We start from the raw sequence: 16,156 nt of genomic DNA on the forward strand, positions 1-16,156 counted from the left end.
GCAGTACCGACTTTTGTTCACACGGTGGCAGCGGCGAGCTCGGGACAATGCACCACCGCGCATGCGCGGCTCCCCAGCTGCAGTACCGGCCTTTGCCCACCCGGCGGCAGCAGCGAGCACCAACAAAATTGCGCCACCGCGCATGCGCGGCTCCCCAGCTGCAGTACCGACATTTGTCCACTGAGCGGCAGCAGCGAGCACTTGAAAATGCGCCACCGCGCATGCGCGGCTCCCCCCCTGAGGTACTGACGTTTGGTCGTCGGGAGGGTCGGAAGCCGGAACTGCAGCCCGGCACCGCGCATGCGTGTGCGCGCACCAGCGGCTCTGCCATCCCGGAGGGAAGTCCTCGCGTCCGGCTCTGCTCTCGCACGCTGCCCGTCATCGGCAAGTAAAAATTCTGGGCTTGGCTTTGGCATTGTCCTGTAAGGGAAAGCTCTGGGTCGGGATGTCACTTGCTTACTTGCTGTGGAATGGTCGTGTTTTTCAGCAATCGTTCCAAATAGAACGGGTTGGGTGGGGCAGGGCAGAGTAAGGGTCTTTGCAGGCACCTGGGAAGTAAAGTCTTGAACGTAGAAAAGCTTAAAGCATTTGCTGGACAGGAGGTTTCTCTGTACCCACTACATCCGTTGCTTATTAGCAGTGACCGATGTTTGTAAGAGTGCCGTGTGGAAGTGTGAACATTCGTTACTGAACTAAAACTGCTTTGGTTCCGTGTAGAAAGCAGAGGAACTACAAAACAACATATCCCCCCCCCCCCTTTTTTTTGGTTAAACGTACCGTGTTTGCAGGGCCTTAGCTTTCTATTGCCAGACTGGGCAAAGCTTCCCAAGCTCAGTTCCCCCACAGTCACCAAAAGTCTCCCATAGTTGCCAGGATGGTGAGTTAGTTTTGGGCTTCTAGCCCTCCATTCCGCCATTGTTTTAGTCAGATCCTGAATGCCGCTCAGTTAAAGACTCACGAGAATTGCTTAACATTTGCATTTGGAAGTCATGCTTCAAACAATGAATTTTCAACAAAATTTTTTTTGACGCTAGCCAATGAACTCCTGTAATACTGGAGCAAAATGACATTTTTAGTGGCTGTTGAATCTCAGAGTGATAACATCGGCATCCCTGTTTGAGCCCTTACCGCAACCGTTGCAATGTTTGTTTACACGCTGCTCGGTTCTTTTGTAAAGGTGCGTAGCTGTGGGAGGTGCGTTATTCCGAAGGTGCTACGGCGCCGATGCTCTGGCTGTTGGCAGGAATGGGCAAAGCGGAAGGCTCTGTGGCTAGGGGAGAACGGCGTGGACGTGCGACCGCTCTCTCTGTTGCTCCGGAATTTCGACGGCTGGGTCGGGCTGCTAAATCGATGGAACGACTGGAAGACATTTCAGAAAAGTGAGTACTCTACTTCCCTTTATCTTTTAAAGTCGGCGTCTTTCTACAGACACCTGTCCACGGCTTAGATATTTGATTTGCGTGAAACAGACCCGGAATTTTGCTTGAAGTAGTGTTCTGATTCGCTGACATTCCCTGTAGGCAGAGAGCAAGAATTACCAATGTTGCTTGGTGGTTGAAGATCTCAGGGTTGCTGTGAAAGCGAACTTGCCAGAATGAGTAGGAAGCAGCCTGAATTCCAACAGAGATACCGTCTAAAAGGCCCTTTTCTTGACAGGAAAAGAGCTTCACGAAACGTCGGCGCTGTTTGCCGGGGGGCCTCCGACATACTCGTTCAGTCGTCGTGGGCTTTGTGCGATTCCCGCAGGCGCAATCTTGAAGAAATTTTGTACGGCAGCCGGTATCTTGGCTTACTTTCTATCTCGCGCTTGGTCGCTTGCGCCTGCTAAAAACTTAATGGAGTGTCAAATGAACCCACAGGAAAACGTCCTCAACTCGTGCTGGTAGGGCAAGCCCGCTGTAGTTGATAAAATGGGAAAATAGCACGCTGTTTTGAAAAATTTGCCTTGCGAGGACAAGGGCTGTCTCCTGGCAGGCAAGTGAATTCTGTGACTGATTCCACCGCTCCGCCCGGGCACTTGAAGGAGGCGGTCCCTAAGGCAATGCAATCTAAAATGGGGGTCGTTTGGGGTTTTTTAGTCATTTCTTAGGGATGTGAGGCTCGTGTGGGTGTTTAGCTTGTCCTGTTCTTTCTGTTCCTAATTCCGATCCCACTGACGGGCGTCAAAGAACGGTCGTGTTGTAGTCTAACGGTGTCGTCTACCAGGAGCTGGTGGAAGGCCAGGGCTTAGGTAAAGCCGATAAGGAGGATGCAGGCTGGAAAGCGGAACGTCTAAACGAGAATTACTGTCCTTGGGAGAGAAGCACATCCTGAAGAAATAGGTAAGCTAATTAAAATGGTTTGGGAACCATCCGAAACAACTAGTAGGAGCGTGATAAGAAGCACCCTCCCGCAAACTATCCTCGTTATAATCCTAAAAGTCACACCCCTCGAGCTGGAGACCCCGGCCCAAGCAGAGAGCCCTCACCGCTCAGCGTGCGCAGCACGTTAAAGTAGCGCTGTAGCTTTAAGTTGACATAAGAGAAATGTAGACCGATAGAAAACTGCTTTGTGTGATTACTTATGCATATGCATAGCTAGACCGTATAAATACTGTACTTGTATGACCGAACTCTGTGCTAGCTTTGCGGAGCTACCGCCTAGCGCCCATCTCTGCGCAGACAGGAAATAAACATACCTCTGCCCTGTGTGTATATTGGCGTCTCGCACACCGGGCAAGCGACCTCACGCTTGTGGGATAACGGTTTTGGCACCCCAGATGGGACCGAGCCGACAGCCTCGCCCGGTTCGTCTTGCCGCGTCCGACGGGGAGAAGAGGCCTGAGCGGACTCCGGCGCGCACCGACCTGTCGACCGGGGACTCCTTCAGCTCCTCTCCTGCAGTCGGGCGGTAAGCGACACAACGGTGCAATGCTAGTGAAAAGAGGTATTTTTGGGGGATAGGAGAAAAGGGGGAGTAGGGGCAAGATCTCTCGGGAAGCAGGCACCCTCTGTTCTGTTCTGGGCTCTGCATAAGACGCACCAGGAAAGATACGTGGCAGTAGCGTAGTTCTGTTTGTTTCTACACGCTGTCCTGTTCAACAGAGGGAGACGTCCCTCGTTCTGGTTTGTGTAGAAATGCTGGGTTTTTCGGTACCGATGTGGGCGCTGCTGCTTCCCAGGAGGCACCCCTTTGCTCTCCTCTAGGATGCATCCTGAAGCATTGCAAGAAATTTGGGGGAGATCCCACGACTAAGAATGGGCTAAAACGATATTGTAATCAACGGTGGCCACGATCTCGATTGGAAGATGGTGAAAAATGGCCTGAGAATGGATCCTTGAGATTTAACGCTATATCGGAACGAATGTTGTTTTGTCGGAGAACGGAAAAATGGGATGGAATGCCTTACGTGGATATGGTTTTTCCGTTAAGACGCGATTGGGATATTAGGAAGAAAGGTGGTTTAGTGGATTCTAAACATCAGGTTGGAATATGTGCGTTAAAAGAGAAAAAGGGAAAACCTCGTTGTATTGAATGGGAAAATTCGGAAGAGGATATTCAGCTGTTGGTAGCTCCTCCAAAACAGCCAGAATCTGATAGCTCAAGCGATAATGGAGTTGTGAGTGCTGTCTCTAAAAGAACAAGGGGACAGAAACCGATAGTTCAAGCTCCCCTCAGCCAGGCTCTAGGGCCTGAAGGAAGAGCGGTATCCGTACACGTACCTTTTACCGCTTCTGCTTTATTAAACTGGCAACGGGCAGTCAGATCCTATCGAAACAATCCAGAGGGAATGTATAGTACTGTTAATCATGACTCATAATCCTAACTGGGGAGATGTACAGGCTCTCCTAGAATATTTGTTTACCCCTGAGGAGAGGAGAACAATTTTAGAGAAGGCTAGAGAGGGACTGGTCCAACAATGTGTGTGTGTGTGGGGGGGTGCCTAATACCATTACGTACCTCCCAAAGGAGGATCCGGAGTGGGATCCAAACACAAGTGTGAGGGATTACAGAGGGTAAAGGAATATCCAAAGTTAATCGGGTATGGGATTCAACATGGAGTGCAAAAGCCTAAGAATTTATCTAATCGGATCTCGATCCGGAAGATGATAGCAATTCAAAGTTATTGAACACGCCGTTTATTGGTCAAGCGGCAGCAGATATAAGAAAGAGATGACAAAAGGTAGAGGGCGAGGATGGCATGACAATCTCGCGGTTCTTGTCAGTCGCGTATAAGGTACGTAATAGTGGGGAGGAAACAGAAGAGAAGGAGAAGCGGGGACGAGTAACGCCGCAAGCTTCTTTGTTGGCTGCCTTGACAGAAGACCGAGAAAAAGGGAGGGAAAATACACGAGGTGAATTTTGTGGGCGAGGAAGGGGCCGTAGCAATAATAGTAGAAATGGTTATGACATTCCCCTGGGAATGAATCGGCGTGCCAATCGTAAGCGAGAGGGCCGTTGGAAAAAAGATTGTCCGCCCCGTCTGAGTCATCTCGGGAAAGAGAGACAGAAGAAGGGGTTGGAGTCATGACGGAGATTGGGTTGGACCGAAGGGGGCCGGAGGAGTCTATGAAAGTTTCCCCAGACGATCCTCTGGTTCCAGTCAAGCTGGGGAATGCAAGACTAGATTTTTTTAATTGATAGTGGAGCCACACATGCTGTAGTAAGTAGTTGTAGGGGACCCCTTAAGCAGAACTAAAATAAGCGTTGTTGGTGCAACAGGGAAAAAGACTTTAAGGCTGTTTTTACAAGCTGTGGAATGTTCCACTGGAAATACTAAATGAACTCATGAATTCCTTTCTATGCCAGCATGCCCCCTAGCATTGCTTGGGTGGGATTTACTTGTAAACTGAATGCACAACTAAGTTCTTCTGAAGACTCCGTTCAGTTGACTCTGTTCAGCCCGCAGGGGACGTCGCCTGTTTGTGGCGGACGCCAGCCCGAACGGGACCTCGCCTGTTTGGGGCACACCGATGGCGGGCGCTGTCGCCAAAAGGCAAAGCAGGGTCATAGCAGAGTTTTCCATTTCTGGGGATGGGCTCAGCCGTCTCCTGCACAAACTTCTGTTACGTAGCAATGGGGATGGTAGCTTTCTTTGTTTTCTTGAAGAACAAGAGGATGATGGAGCACGTTACAAGAGCATGATCATTTTCTCTTCCTTTGGCAGCACAGGCACCCAAGGCCAGCCCGCATTCAAGGAACAGCACGAGGATATCCGTGTCGACCGTCAGCAGAGGAAGGAAGCTTCTTTTGGAGGCCAAGGTGATGAAGCAGAGTCCTTAATTGTTCTGTTTGATTTTCAGCATGGGTGCGGGGAGGGCCTGGGACATGCCAAACATGGTCCCGGACAGGGGAGCTGTCTCTTACGTGGGAGGCTGTGAGAGCTATCATGGACACCACCGGACCGGCATCCTGTAAGGGTGCTTTCACATGTTTTCTTGTTTAGAGGCCAACCTTGGCTTTGGGCCGTAAAATAAAGTCTGCCAGGCCGGCGCCAGCTTGGAGGCAGCATCTGCCCACAGCGGTGCCAGCTCGGTGGTGGTGTCTGCCCGTGCCGGTGCCAGGTTGCTGGCTGTGTCTGGCTTGTGAGGGTTGGGGTAATGGGCCCCCTGTTCCCGATGGGCTCCAGCTGTGGCCCGGGGCAGCACAGGTGGGACCCATGAGGTGAGGATGGGGCTGGGCCCAGGGTTTAAAAAGGGCTGGGGCTGGGCCAAGGGTTTAAAAGGGCTGAGGAGGGGCTGGTCCTGCTGTGCCGAGGGGCTCTACGTGGGGAGGGCCTGCCTAGGCATGCCTGCCTGCGGGAGCTGGCTGAGGAGTGAAAGGAAGGGGCTTCCCCAGGCAGCTGCCTCCAGCAAGGAGCAGCCGGTCCCCGCAGCCGGGAAGGATCCCTCCCAGCCGTCCCCGGCAGAGCGCACCACCGGCACGTGGTGCCGGGAGCTCGGTGCCCCCATGGGCCGCACACGTGAGCCGCCGTGTCTCTGGGAAGCCTCTTGGGAGAGGAGCATCGGGGCACCTGGGCGGGCGAGGCAGCCGGCACTGTGGAGGAGGAAGGGGCAGGGGCCGAGAGAGAAGCCCCGGGGCGCTGAAGGTCTCCCGGCGGTGGCAGGAGCTGCGGTGAGTCGCGCATCCCTCGCGTGCCTCCGGGCCCCTCTCTGCCGTGCTTCTCCAGACCTCTGCCTGCCTCCTTGCCTGTACCTGCCTCTGTCTCCCTTTCAGGCTGTTTGGGGAGCTTCTCCCCAAAGCTTTGTGCCCTTCTGCTAGCGCTGCCCTCCACACCGTCACCTTCTACGTTTCCTTTCTATGCCCCTCCCTTTCCAGCTCCCCACCTGCTCTTATTTCACTCTTCCCGCACTGCCTTCTTCCGCATTGCTGGGGAAAGTGGCATTTCGAGGCCTCCCTCTGCGCAGTGACCTGTCTCTCTTTGCAGTGACTCCCTCTGCTCTGCACCCCATCTACTTTTTTCTAGTAAACTGTCCCTATTTTTCATTTTTTTACTCTCATAATTCTTCTCTTTTTGAAATTTTGTTTCTAGGTGTACTCTTATCTTGTTTTCTGTCTCTCTTTTTTTTTTTTTATTTTTTTCCTGTATCCTGTTGCTTTTAAAATTTTCATTCTGTGTCTACTTTTGTCAAGATGTCTCTCCCTGTTTAATTGTTTCCTGTCTGTCCTGTACCCCGTTGCTTTTAAATGGTCTTTCCTCGTCTATCTTTATCCAGTTTGCTGTCCTCATTTTTTAATTTGTTCTAGTCTGTGCTGTGCCCAGTTGCCTTTAAAATTTTATTTTTATGTCTCCATCTACTTAGGTTTTTTGCTATTTTTTTTTCCTCTCTTAATGTCTTTTGAATTGAAAAAGCTTTTGAATTTTTGTTTCTATGTTCACTTGTATGTATTTTTTCTGTCTCTTGTTTATTTTTTTCCTATCTGTGCTGTATATTGTGACCTGTAAAATTTTTTTCTGCCTACTTTTACCCAGATGTCTAACCCTATTTTTATATTATTTCCAGACTTTCCTGTGTCACGTTGCTTTTGAATTTTTTTCTCTATCTCCTTGTATCCAGTTCACTGTCTTTATTTTCTCTTTCATGCTAGCCTGTGCCATAGCCTGTGTCCTGGTTTTGGCTGGGATAGAGTTAATTTTCTTCCAGGTAGCTGCTATAGTGCTGTGTTTTGGATTTTAGGATGAGAATAAGATTGATAACACGCTGATGTTTTGGCTCTTGCTAAGCGGTGTTTACACCAGTCAAGGACTTTTTCAGCTTCCCATGCTCTGGCAGGTGCACAAGAAATGGGAGGGGGCACAGCCAGGACAGTGGATCCAAACTGACCAAAGGGCTATTCCATACCATAGGATGTCGTGCCCGGTATAGAAACTGGGGGGAGTTGGCCGGGGGGTAGCGGTCGCTGCTCGGGGACTGGCTGGGTGTCGGTCGGTGGGTGGTGAGCGGTTGTATCTTTTTTTATTTTCCCTCCCTGGGGTTTTGTTCCTCTCGCTCTCTCTTGTGGTTTTCCTCCTCATTACAATTCATTCTTATTATTCCTACTATTTTGTTCCGATTATTAAACTGTTCTTATCTCAACCCACCAGTTTTCTTGTGCTCTTCCAATTCTCTCCCCCATCCCACCGGGGGGGGAGTGAGCGAGCGGCTGCGTGGTGCTTGGCTGCCGGCTGGGGCTAAACCATGACACCCTGTCGCTTTTTAAATGTTGTTTCTGTGTCTTTGTTTGTTTAGTTTGCCGTCCCTCTATTTTATTGTTTTCTTCCTTTAAGGCCTTTGTTTTTCAGTTTTTCTCTATGCCTGCTTTTATCTAGTTTGCTCTCCCTATTTTTAAATTTTTTCTCCTCTGCCTCGTACCCTTTTGCTTTTTCAGTGTTCTTTCTGTGTCGACTTTTATCGAGCTGTCTGTCCCTGTGTTTTTAGTTCTCTCTGTCTTGTCACATACCCTGTTGCTTCTTAAATTTTCTTTCTGTCTTTTATTTTTTTCTCTTCTCTCCATTCATCCTGAGGCGTTAGAGGGTCTCCTCGGCATGCTGTTATTTCTGAAGCGTAACTTGTACCCCTCTGGCTTTGTAAGAACATCTCCTCCCTCTTCCTCAGAGCAGTCTCTTTGTCCTCTCCTCCATCTCGCTTGCCTCCACTGGGTCGGCGTCTCCCTCGTCACCTCCGTACTCTGTTCAAATCCCCTCCCCAGTACCTTTGTGCCCTCAAGCCGCCTTCTGTCTCTCTGGCCATCTCGGCACCCTCTGTTTCTGTCGCGACGCTTCCTGCCAGCGCCCTTGTGGTCCATGGCCATCCTTTAGTTCTGCAGCGGGCTTTGTATCTTTCTTCTTCAGAGACAACGCTTCCTCAGGCTTCCGTTTTCCCTCAGAGCACTCTTGCCTTCCCTGCGCCATGTCGGATGCCTCTGTTCGGTCCCCGGTCCCCTGAGGACATCTCTACTCTGTTCAGATCCCCTCCCGAGGACCTCATTGTGTCAGCAATCCTTTGTTTGTCTCTTTGTCCACGTTTCCCCGACCCCCGGAGCCCCCTCGTTCCTGTCGTGACGCCGCCCGAGACTGTCCTCGTGCCCCATGGCACCCTTCCAGCTCTGCAGCCCTCTTTGTGTCTCTCTCTTATTCGGACAGAACCCCTCCTCAGGCTGTCGTTGTGCCCCACAGCTCCCTTACCTTATTCACTGCCGTCTAGGATGTCTCCCTTCGGTCGCTCATCCCCTGAAGACATCGCTGGGACACCCTCTTGGGTTTTGCATTGCCTGCCAGAGCCGCCTTCTGTCTCTCTCGCTCTCAGCAGCCGCCTTGTGCCGTCACCGTGCCTCCTGAGGCCGTCCTCGTGCCCCGCAGCCCTCTGTGGCTCTGTAGCACAATTTGCACCCTTCTTGCTCCCGAGAACCATTCCCGCTGACATCTTTCATCTCCAGAGCACTCACGTTGTCCTCTCTGCTAGCTAGGACACCTCTGTTCGGTCCCTGGTCCCCTGAGGACATCCGTAGTCTGTTCAAATCCCCTCTGGACTTCTTCACCGTGTCCTCGAGCCTTCTTGTGTCTGTCCCTCTCAGAAGCCCTCTGCTACTGTCACGCTGCCTCCCGAGCAGCACGCTTTTAGCTCCGTAAGCCCCCTTTGGACTCGCTTTGTTGCCATCGCACCTCTCCTAAGATCTCTGTTCCCAAAAAAGAGTGTTCTTGTTCTTTTCTATGCCATCTAGGATGCCTGCCGAGCTCCTCAAACCGAGCTCCAGGGACGAGGCCGCCGCTCGGCCTAGGTCCCACGACTCAGCCTAGGTCCCGCCGCTCGGCCCTGCACCTCGGCCGCTCGGCCTCAGCCCTCACACACGCACGCACACAAAACCAGAGAACCTTTCCCTCACAAAAATACCTACAGATGGAGTTAAGGAGAAGACAGGAGACTCTGCTGGTCAGGCACAGGGCATGGCCAGACAGTCCTACTGAGCAGCAACCTATTTGCCTGCCACCAGCCCTTTTTATCCCCTTGTCCCTCTCTTTTTCCGATGCTTGTTCCTCCCCAAACTCCTCTGCTACCTCCCCTTCCCCACCTTTGGTTCCTCCAGTAAACAGACCATAGTACATCCTGTGCGGTCCCCACGTGCGTCCCACAGCCTTAGTCGGCAACCTTTCTCAGTCTGTATGGTGATCCGGAAAGCCGCTCCCATCTACTCGTCGTGACGAGTGTCACCCCGTACCGTGGGGCTGGCGGCTCTGCCGGGACAGCTCTGGGAGGAGCCAGGGCAGGGAATCCGTTTCTCTGGCTGCGTCACTGGGGTGCCTTACCTGGCACAGCGCCTCTGTGTGACTTGGAGTTTATGGGGACAAGCTTTTTATCACATAACCTAGCAGGGAACCGCACTTAAAAGCTTTGGAAAAATGCTCTAAAACTAGAATTGTCCAATGACCTTAGGAGTTGGATTGGTTTGTAGGATAATCCTATCAGAGGCATCAACTTGAAGACGGCTGCTTGACCCATTTTGTTGATTTCAGTCGTGTTGTTTGAAGGAAGAATGTACAGAAAGGGCCGAGGAGGTGCGACAAGGAGACAGGAAAGAGCAAGTAAGTTTTGAGAGAGGGGAAGAACCTCAGCGCTGCGAGTGACTGAAGGTGCTAAGGGCGAAGAGATTTTTGGGTTAGGTATGCGCATACGAAGGTCTGGGTGGGAATAGCGCACAAACAGTAGTAAAATACGGTTAGGGAAGCCAAGATTGCTCCTCCTTCTGGGCCCGTGCACGCGCCTTGCTCTTGCAGACGCAGACACGCTGGAGCTGCGGGGAGGCAGGCGCGCAAGCCCGCCTGGAAGCAGGCTTTGGGCACAGGGTCCCTCGGCTGAGGCGGTGCCAGTTAGTGGGGGGAGAGCCCTGTGTGTTGGGCAGGTGAGGGGCGAGTGAGGCCGGAGCATGGCAAGGGCTGGTCCGGGCTGTTTGGTCTGGGGCAAGCGTGGACAGAGGGGACAGAGAGGAGGACCTGAAGGAATACGGGTTGTGAGCTCTTCCTTCCCAACGAGGTCGCTGAGGGGGCAACCACCTACGGTACCCAAGGTACGGGCGAAGGTCTGGGGCCAGCACAAACGGTGCTGAGAGAGGGAGTTTCCATAGGGTCTGGTGGTGGCTGCAGGCCGCTTCTCATCACAGAATCACAGAATCGTATAGGTTGGAAAAGACCTTTAAGATCATCGAGTCCAACCGTAAGCCTGACACTACCAAGACCACCACTACACCATGTCCCTAAGCAAACAGCGACACTGAGCCCCGTGGCATGCTGCGCAGCCCTTTTGGTGTGCACCAGTTTGTATTCGGCTGTGCCCTGGAGCCCTCTGAACTCCTGAATTCATATTTTAGGCTCCCCCCGAGTCCCGTGTGTCCCAAGGCCCTGTGTTTGTCATACAGCATGCCGCAATGCTTCCTGTTTAGCTTTCCTCCCATCCCAGAGTTTTGCCAGTGCTTTTTTGGTGTGCTCTAGGGTCAACTGTTTTCCTCTCTGTGGGGCCCAGGCCCCCTCCCCCCCCACCTTCCTGTGCCCCCAGAGTCCTATGTTTTCCTTGTCACCTGCTGATGGCTTCCTCCCACCCCAGCATTGCACTCCAGGGCTCTCCCTTTGTTCTCGTCCCCTTTTCTCTTCCTGTGCAGCCCAGGACTCTCCCTTTGGCTTTTGGCAAGCTGCCCTCAGGAGCTGGGGCACCCTCTGCTGTCCCAGCGACCACAGCTGTCCCCAGTGGGGCCGAGGGCAATAGCCTGTGTTCTCGGTGGGATGCAGCTCTGGGCCCAGGGCCTGGGGCTGACCAGCCTCTGGAGTGGCCAGCAGGGCTGATGGCTATGGTGCCCGTGTCCCCACGGGCTGCAGCTGTGGGCCGGGGGCTGCTGAGCTGGGCTACTGCCATGAGTGTGGTGTTCACATCACCCCATCAGGGTAGGTCCAGGACAACAACGCCAGAGCTGAGCAATACATGCTGGGACCGGGACTGAGGCTGCAAGCACAGAACAGGTGAATGGGGCCGGGGGGGGGGGGGTCCCTGCAACCGGGAACATCCCGGGGAAGGTGACACAAAGGGGGAGGTGGGGCTGGGGCAACAGCGACCGGGTCCAGGAAGACCCGCACTAGGGCCAAGGAGCGGAGGGTGCGGCGTCGGGGTCGCGGGTGGCCCAGAAGCCGAGGGGATGGGGGAAAGCTGATGCACCGGGACAGGGGGGAGGCCGCACAGGGACACGCGGGGCTGCCTGAGCGCTGCGGCTCACAGGGGGGTAGGGGTAGTGCTGGGGAAGCAGCTGGGTCGGGTCGGGGCCCTGCAAAAGGGTGGTCCTGACACAAAGGCCCCCCCCGGGTGCGTGTCTGTGTGGGGGGGGTTTCCAGGTCGTGCGGAGGGGTGCGGGGCAGCTGGGGAAGCATCGGACCCGAAGCGGAGCCGGTGGTGGTGCTGGGAATCCCGGCCCTGCGAGCCGGCCTCCGCAGGCGCGGCGGGGTCCCGCGGGTGCCGGTGAGGGGAGGAGGGCGTAGGGGCCGGTGTCCCCATAGGGTTAAATGGCACAGGAGGCAGCAGCCCGCAGCATTCTGGGAGCTGTAGTCCTGGGGTAGCCAGCTTGTGGTCGGGCACGTTGTTGGCAGGGCATGCCGGGAGATGTAGTCTTTCGGCAGGGAGGTTCCAGCCAGCCCCGCTGGTGTGTGCAGCACGCCGGGTGCGTCCTCGCCCCATGCTGGCCTCCGGGTACCTGCCGGGGCCGGCAGCCGTCTGCCGGCCCCGAACGGCCTCGGGCACGTGGCGCGCGGGGGGGCGGGGGGGGGCGGTCCGGCGCGCGGCGGCGCCCGCCCTCACTGCTGCCCTCTGGCGGAGGAAACGCGGTACTGCAGGTCCGGCACCGCGCATGTGCGGTGGGGTGCCGCCGTGCTCACCGCGGCTGCCGTCCGCCGGTAACGGCACGGCGGTGCCGCGGTGCCTGCGGCGCCGCCGCCGCGCTCGCTGCTGCCTCCCGGTAAGGAAACGCCGCCGCTGCCGCCGCCCCGCGTGCACGCTGCCGGCGGGCGCCGGCGCGGAACTGCAGCGCCGGTGCCGCCCTGGGTCCGCGCCGCCCGCCGGGTGCTCGCTGCTGCCGGTGCCGCGGCGCGGTACTGCAGCGCCGACACCGCACAGGAGCGCAGCGGCGCTGCCGCCTCCGCCGCTGCCGCGGCGGCACGGCCGCAGCGCGGTGCTGCCGCCCGGCGTTCGGGCGCCAGCCCTGGCCCCTCCGGCGCGCCGTCGGCGGCCGGCGCATGCGCGGTGCCCGGGAGCGGCATGGCGGCGCGCTGGGCGCGGGTCTCGGCGGCGGCGGGCGTCCTGGGGCAGCGGTAAGGCGAGCGAGCCCCTTTGGCGGGCGCGGGGGTGTCTTCTGCCCGCTGGCTGCGGGACGGGAAGCCTGAAGCTGCCCGCTGCGGCAGGCTGCCGGTGTGCCGGAGGCGAGCTGGGTCAGGGCAGCCCCAGGGAGTTGCCCGAGAGCTGAGAGAAGGGGAGAGGGGAAGAAGGCGGACACCCCGGCAGGGGCAGACGCCGGGCGGCTCCCCGCTTCCAGAGCTCCCCCTGAGCCTCCCCCGGCCCCGCTTGCCCCCCCACGCGCAGCTGCCCCCAGCTCCAGCCCCTCCCCTGAAGCCTGTCCCGTAGCCCCAGGTCGCTCCCAAGCCCCGTCGTGCCGGTGGCAAGCTGGCCTTCCGCGCGTCTCCAGAAGCCCCTGCGGAAGGAGAGGCTTCAGCCGGGGCGATCTGCGGTAATAACGGTGGCTGCTTCTTCTTTCCCTCTCCCAGAGGCTGCGCTGAGGACACGGTCGTCCCTTCCTCCCCTGGGGCTGCCGGTGACGGCACCCGCCTCAGGCTTGCGTGGATTGTCTGTGCCTGGCCTGGCTCTCCTCGCGGCGTGGGGGCGAAAAGGGACGGGCGGAGCGCTTGCTGGCTGTGGACAGGAGCTGCCGCGGCTGAAGCTGGAGAGAGAAGCCAGAGAAGGGTAAAGAAGAAGAAATGGAAGGCCGTCTGGCGGCTGCCTCCCGCTGCAGGCAAGAGAGAGCCTGCCTCTCCGGCTGAGGAAGGATCCCTCCTCGTAGTCCGCGGCAGGCCAGGCCGCCAGCGTGCACCGCAGGGTCTGTATGCGTCAGCCAGCGCGTGGTCTTGCTCCCTGTCCCTGTCTGACAATCTGTGTCCTGCTCCTCGTCCTTCTTTTTCCCCTCTCTCTATCGTCCGCCATCCTTCTTCCTGTCTGTCTTTTTTCTCTTTCTATCCTTCTGCCCCAGCGCTTCTTTCTCCACCTCTCTCCTGCTCCCTGCCCTTTGCTTCCTCTCCCTGACCCTCTGCCCTGTCTCCGCTTTTTCCTTTCTCTCCTTCTCTGTCCTGCTCCCTGGCCCTTTTTTCCTCTTCCTCTGCCTCTGTCCTCTAGCCCATGGCTTGCTTTTTTTTTTCCTTTTTCCTTCTTGGTCACTTTGTACAAATCTGACCCTTTCTTGATTTCCAGTCCCTTTGTCCTGTTCCCTGTGGTTTTTCTCTCTCTGTCTGTATGTCCTGCGCCCTGTCGCCGTCACGTTCCTCTGTTCTTCTTCCTCTCCTTTCCGCGCGGCCTCTCTACCCCTCTGTCCTGCTCGCTGACCCTGCCTTTTCTTGCTCCATCTCTCTGCAGGGCTTCTCGTCCCTATTGTGTTTGATTTCCTCTACGTCTCTGACCTTTTCTTTCGGCCTTTCATTCTCTGGCGGCACCTCAGTCTTCTCCCTTGTCTTCCTTTTCTCTTTCCAGTCCTCTGTCCTGCTCCCCATCCCTGTATGAAATAGGGGCGGGTGCAGGCTCTGTTCTCTTGGGACTGGCGGGGGAAAAAGCAGCCCCGGGCCGAGCGCTCTCCTGGGGTTCGTCGGGGGGTTTTGGGGCCGAGCCCGTGTGCGAGCGGGGGGGAGTAGGGGCAGCCCCATCTGGCTCTCAGGTTCTGCTTGTGGAGCTGGGCAGCCTCTGCCGCTCCCGGCGCAGGTCGGGCAGCGGCGGCCCGGGGGGCTCCTGCGGCGCCGGGCGGGTGCCGGTGGCCGGAGTGGCGGGGAAGGGCCGCGGCTGCGGCGGGCGGGGGTTCCTGGAGGCGGCTGGGCCCGGCTCCCCGCGGGGTGCTTGGGGCTGCGGGGGTTTGGGGTGCGGGCCCGGCACCCCAAACCAGTGCCGGAGAAAGCGAGCCGGAAGCAGCCGTGATAAAGCGATGCCCTGCCTGTGCTGGTGCGGCCCTGCAGAGGTGTGGGGCCGGGCCCTCCGCAGTGCCCAAGCGCTCCCAAAAAGTGCACGTGTGGCCCTGGGGGTGCAGGGCTGTGGGGTGGCTCCGCTCCCCCCGCCCCGCAGCATCACGCATGGGGACCGCAAAGGGGTCGGAAAGCAGAGAGGGTGAGCTGGTTTGGGGCCTGAAAATGGAGAGCAGGTCTTGTGTTCTCGGGGCTTGAAAAGAGGCTCAGGGGGCTGACTTTGGGGCTGAGAAACAGCTTGAGTCGTGCGTTTTCAGGACCTGCCAGAGGGGACCGAGCGGTACGTTTTTGGGCTGAGGAGCAGAGGTGAAGTGCTGCATTTGTGGGACTCGAGAACAGGCTGAGCAGGTGGGTTTGTGGGCTCAGAAATGGGAGCTGGTTTGGGGGCCCAAAGCAGAAGCCAGTTTGGCTGTTTGCGCAGGGCGGGGGGAGGGCGTTGGGGGCTGCGGGGGAAAGCAGAGGGTGGGCAGGGTGCACGGACCCTCCCTGGAGGGTGGGGGTCTGGTCGCGTCGGAGCCCAGAGTTCGGGAGGCCGGCGTGCCCCGGGCCAGCCTCTCGGTCTGAGGTGGCCTCTGGGGGGGGAAGGGTGCTTTTCAGACCCCGCGCGCCCTCTTGGAGCCCAGCTCTTCTTTGTACGCTGCTGAGAATAGTTCTTAACTACTTAATCGTACAAACTGATGAATCGGTATTTCCACAGCGTCCAGCTGTGATGTTTAATAGTCATATTCAAGTTCTGACAGCGACCGCTTTCCGACCTTGTCCAAAGCCCAGACTGTGGCAAATAGCTGGAGCTCGTAAGGAGAAGGAGCTGAAATCCAGCGGAGCTTCGGTGCGGAGCCGGAGCTTCGGTTAGCCAGAGCTGTAGCGAGGAGGAGCTGGAAGGAGATGGGGTGTCCGCTGTCTGGAGCGTGCGTTAGCCAGAGGCAACGTTAGCTGAGCGGGGGCGGCCATGAGCCGGAGCGTCTATTCGCTGGAGCATCCGTCAGCCGGACTGCGCTCCCAGCGGGGCTGCAGAGCGGCCGGGCGCAGGCAGGGCTGTCCCCAGCCAGCGTCTCTGAGCAGCAGGGAGGCGAGCGGTCCTTCTGCCAGCGGGGGAGCCTGGCCTCTTCCCTCGGGGGATTAAATCCACGCCCTGCGCCTCCCTGCATGGAGGGCGTCTCCCGGTCCCGTTGCTGGGGGTGGGAGCGAGGTGGGGGTGCCCCGGCTCTCCTGGGGCAGCCCCGCTGCGAGGGGGCGCGGGCGAGGCGGCAGCGGGAGGCAGCGGTGTCTCCCCGGTACCTGGCAAAGGGGAGAGGGGCCGGTCGGTTGGAGCTGCCGGGGTGCACGGCCTGGTCCCCGCAGGGCCCACTCTGGCAGAACCCTCCCCTGTGTTTTCCCCGTCGGCTGGGTGTGACAAACAGGATCATTTTTTGCCTCCTCTTTTCCCAGTGTCACCTTCGGCGTCACGTGCAGAAA

General features: G+C 57.0%; 1 long non-coding RNA gene across 5 annotated transcripts; it reads left to right on the plus strand.

Moving 5' to 3' along the window:
- The first annotated feature begins 303 nt into the window (after positions 1-303).
- On the plus strand, positions 304-15,087 carry LOC140646039 (uncharacterized). 5 transcript variants are annotated; one of them, XR_012040265.1, is made up of 7 exons: positions 304-384; positions 1,178-1,379; positions 1,657-1,779; positions 2,169-2,321; positions 2,759-2,889; positions 13,250-13,578; positions 14,959-15,087. It is a non-coding gene; the product is annotated as an uncharacterized lncRNA (long non-coding RNA). The 5 variants fall into 5 exon arrangements; XR_012040262.1 differs by having other exon boundaries at positions 1,657-2,321; XR_012040264.1 differs by having other exon boundaries at positions 307-388; positions 1,657-2,321.
- Positions 15,088-16,156: the final 1,069 nt, after the last annotated feature.

The sequence above is a fragment of the Ciconia boyciana genome, unplaced genomic scaffold (assembly GCF_034638445.1).
Source record: "Ciconia boyciana unplaced genomic scaffold, ASM3463844v1 HiC_scaffold_132, whole genome shotgun sequence".
Lineage (NCBI taxonomy): Eukaryota > Metazoa > Chordata > Aves > Ciconiiformes > Ciconiidae > Ciconia > Ciconia boyciana.